The 4,264-nt window shown below is 42.7% G+C and overlaps 1 pseudogene; it reads left to right on the forward strand.

Moving 5' to 3' along the window:
- The first annotated feature begins 581 nt into the window (after positions 1 to 581).
- LOC106004697 lies at positions 582 to 1,121 on the forward strand (annotated as a pseudogene).
- The last annotated feature ends 3,143 nt before the right edge of the window (positions 1,122 to 4,264 follow it).

Here is a 4,264-nt window from a genome sequence, read left to right on the forward strand (position 1 = left end):
TTACCTGATTAGAAGAGACTCTGTAGGAATATGTAATTTTTACACACATGGTTATGTTAGGTTTACTAACATTTCATTATAATATGTGCATTTGAGTCTATTAGACACATCATCCCGGTGACCTGACTCAGGTTCAGGAGTTTCTCTACCCAGACCCCACTTCTCCACCTGAGAAAGGAGGTGAACAGGGCATCAAAGACACTGGTCCACAGGGACTGACACACCAGGCTTGCCCTTCCTGGTCCCCTGTTCCAAGATCAGTACTCACTTATTCTCCTAAGGAAACTGCCTTACCCAGTGGCCTCCACAGCTCTGTACATGAGCTCATTCTCAGGAGAAAGAGCTCTGGTAACCTAATCAGGGATGTGACAAGGGTGTATATCCTCAGACAGAGGTTCAGATGTAGGACCGCAGCATCCCAGGAATGTGTTTCCCCTCTGATGTGTCTTTGAATGAGCCATTTCCTGATATGAAATATTCTGCTTTGTGAATATGCAAATGAGACAAGGTGTGCTAGGTTAAATATACATGTCTGTGCCCTGAGAAAATCACCCAACAGCTTCACAGTATCCTTTATAGAAGCCATGAGAGCACAGCACTTCACCATGGACTGGAGCTGGAGAATCCTCTTCCTGGTGGTGTTGGCTACAGGTTCCCTCAGTCCTTTGGCAGAGGAGGGGAACAGGGCCAGTCAGCATGACTTCATCACCTCCTATTCCCTCTCCACAGGTGTCCACTCCCAGGTGCAGCTGGTGCAGTCTGAGGCTGAGGTAAGGAAGCCCGGGGAATCCATGAAGGTCTCCTGCAAGGCATATGGATACATCTTCACCAGCTATGCAATGAACTGGGTGTGACAGGCACCAGGAAAGAGCCTGCAGTACCTGGGATGATCCAACATGAACACTGGGAATCCAACGTATGCCCAGGGCTTCTCTGGTCGATTTGTTTTCTCCATGGACACCTCTGTCAGCACAGCCTATCTACAGATGAACAGCCTGAACTCTGAGGACACGGCCGTGTATTACTGTGCAAGAGACACGATGTGAGAACCCACATCCTGCTCATGTCAGAAATGCTGTGGAAGGCTCATCTGTGCTGGGCTGAGGAGGTGACAGGGACAAGAAAGCTAAAAGACACTCTATGACAGTTTTCCAAAGTGGCTGCACAACCTTGCATTCCCACCAACAGTGTAAGAGGGTTCCCCTTTCTCCACATCTTCTCCAACACATATTGTTTATTGTCTTGTTAATTTTGGCCATGCTACCTGGTGTAAGGTGGTATCTCAATGTGGTTTTGATTTGAATCTCCCTGATGGCCAGTAATGATGAACATTTTTTCATGTGTCTTAGCCATTTGTATATCTTCGTTAGAGAAGTGTCTGTTCATCCTTTCATTTTTTTGTCTGAAAATTAAATAAGATGAGGGGAAAATTAAGCCATATAAATTGAGGATTTGTCATAATGAATGCTTCTTAAATCAAATATAGGTCACAAATAAATAAAATATATATAAATGAAAAATGTAAAAATAGAAAAAATAAGTATGTGTATTTATAAAACTTAAACCTAAAAAATATAGGGTTCTAAAAAACAATCTGAGGGGTTTGAAGTGGCGGGAGGGGTGGGAGGTCAGGGTACCAGGTGGTGGGTATTATAGAGGGCACGGATTCAATGGAGCACTGGGTGTGATGAAAAAATAATGAATACTGTTATTCTGAAAATAAATTGATACTAAACAAATAAACAAACAAACAAACAAATAAAATAGAAATGCTTAAAAAAATAAATAAAAAAATAGGGAGGAAGTAATATAAAAATAAAAATAATCAGAAAATTATTGAAAATAAAAATAAAAAAACTTAAGAATAAAAATAAAGAAAGCTAAGCCTACTTCCCCAGGAACTGAAAGTGTGCTACACTCTATGATCATTAAACTTGCTGAGATGGAATTGTTCTGTGGATCTTCTGGCCGAGGTGCCTGTTGTGGTTATTCTCAGGGATGTTGCCCTCATGGAAATGCACATCTTGGGATCAGAGGACAGGGCTTAGTGTAAGCAGTTGTGCCCTCCACTAGGTGCCACTGTTTTGCTTCCTGATGGCACTGATGGGTAGGTTGAATATGGCATCTTCTCTCTAGGCAGAGGTTGAAATTTCACATACACCCCACTCTTCAGTGAGCCTGCACAGAAAAGCAACCAACCCCTTTCTCTCCAATGTTTCCATCTGAAACCCATGTTCACCCTACCTGTGTCTGAGCTGTTTCATCTCAGGCAAATGATTGAGTTTCAAAACTTCAGAATTCAGAACTCCCATGATGTGGACCCATGCTATTCCTCCAGGGGACAGTATCATACCTTATTCCATTTGCCCACAGGTCTCAGGAAAGAGACCACATGACCAGATTGTGGTTCACTGTTTATGGCAAATCAGACCAGAAAGCCTGCACTTAGACTCACTGTTCAACCAGTTTCCAGGCTCTTTGCCTAGCATCTGTGCATCACGATGTTGCCACACATCCTTCTTGTGCCTCAGCAGACCTCAGACCCTGGAATTCTGCCCCACTTTGCCACATAAGCACCTTTATGCCAGCCACATCCCCACAGTAGCACACTTCTAAAAGTTCAGATTTTGTGCTCTGCTGCTACAATACATTGTGGAAGCTTCCAGAAGCAGGCTCCATCCCTGATGTCACCCCCACAGCTCAATCTGCCCCAAGATAACTCTATGTACCTCCTACATTCCAAAAGGAGGTCGATTTTCTATTTGAAGACCTGCAGGTTTTGTTCTCTCAGACCTCTGATTGACTTCTCAGCTACTCTGAATGACTTGAAGACTACCTACCTGTGTTCCAGGAATACAAACCTAGGGACCCCTTCTCCTCTGCCATCCTAACTCCTGCATCCCACGTTTTCTCGTAGCAAAGAAGGTGTGATAAATTCCTTCCTTTGTATATGCTGAAGCTCAAACTTGAAATCTGGTGTTTTATTTGAGAATATCCTAAATTATTTCTTTCTCTGCTCTGATCCAGTTGTCTTATGCTTCAGTTGCTCATTCAATGTGCAATGTCCAACAGAAGAAAAATTCAGAGGCTGGGCCTACTGATTGGATATGGACACAGACAGTATGTCAGAAAGGGAACACAGGATAACAGTTATCCAGGCAATAGCTAGGTTGGAGAAAGTCATGAATGACAAAATGGAATTGATTAGGGAAGAAGTGAAAGCCACCAGGTTTGATGTTAACAACGTTCTTAATGAGTTCCAATCTAATCTAAATTCTGTAAAAACTAGGGTAACTGAGGCAGAAGATAGAAGTAGTGATCTGGAGGAAAAACAGATGGAGATAAAAAATCAGGAGGAAGCCTGGAGCAAACAGCTTAGAAGCCACAAAAACAGAATTAAGAAAATAATTGATGATTGACTCTCTCTGCTTGAGTTATTTCACTCAGCATAATCTCTTCCAGTCCCGTCCATGTTGCTCCAAAGTTGGGTATTCATCCTTTCTGATGGAGGCATAATACTCCATAGTGTATATGGACCACATCTTCCTTATCCATTCGTCAGTAGAAGGGACTCTTAGTTCTTTCCACAGTTTAGTGACCGTGGCCATTGCTGCTGTAAACATTAGGGTACAGATGGTCCTTCTTTTCACGACATCTGTATCTTTGGGGTAAATACCCAGTAGTACAATTGGAGGGTCATAGAGAGGCTCTATTTTTAATTTCTTGAGGAATCTCCACACTGTTCTCCAAAGAGGCTGCACCAATTGCATTCCCACCAATAGTGGAAGAGGGTTCCCCTTTCTCCACATCCCCTCCATCACATGATATTTCCTGTCTTGCTAATTTTAGTCATTACAACTGGTGTAAGGTGATATCTCAATGTTTTTTTTATTTATTTTTATTTTCAGAATAACAGTATTCATTATTTTTGCACCATGCCCAGTGCTCCATGCAATCCGTGCCCTCTCTAAACCCACCACCTGGTGCCCAAACCTCCCACCCCCTACCACTTCAAAACCTTCAGATTGTTTGTCAGAGTCCATAGTCTCTCATGGTTCACCTCCCCTTCTATTTTACCCCAACTCCCTTCAACTCTCTAACACCCCTTGTCCTCCATGTTATTTGTTATGCTCCACAAATAAGTGAAACCATATGATAATTGACTCTCTCTGCTTGACTTATTTCACTCAGCATCATCTCTCCCAGTCCCGTCCATGTTGCTACAAAGTTGGGTATTCATCCTTTCTGATGGAGGCATAATACT

This window comes from Mustela putorius, unplaced genomic scaffold (genome assembly GCF_011764305.1).
Source record: "Mustela putorius furo isolate JIRA1106 unplaced genomic scaffold, ASM1176430v1.1 tig00001309_pilon_pilon_pilon, whole genome shotgun sequence".
Classification (NCBI taxonomy): domain Eukaryota; kingdom Metazoa; phylum Chordata; class Mammalia; order Carnivora; family Mustelidae; genus Mustela; species Mustela putorius.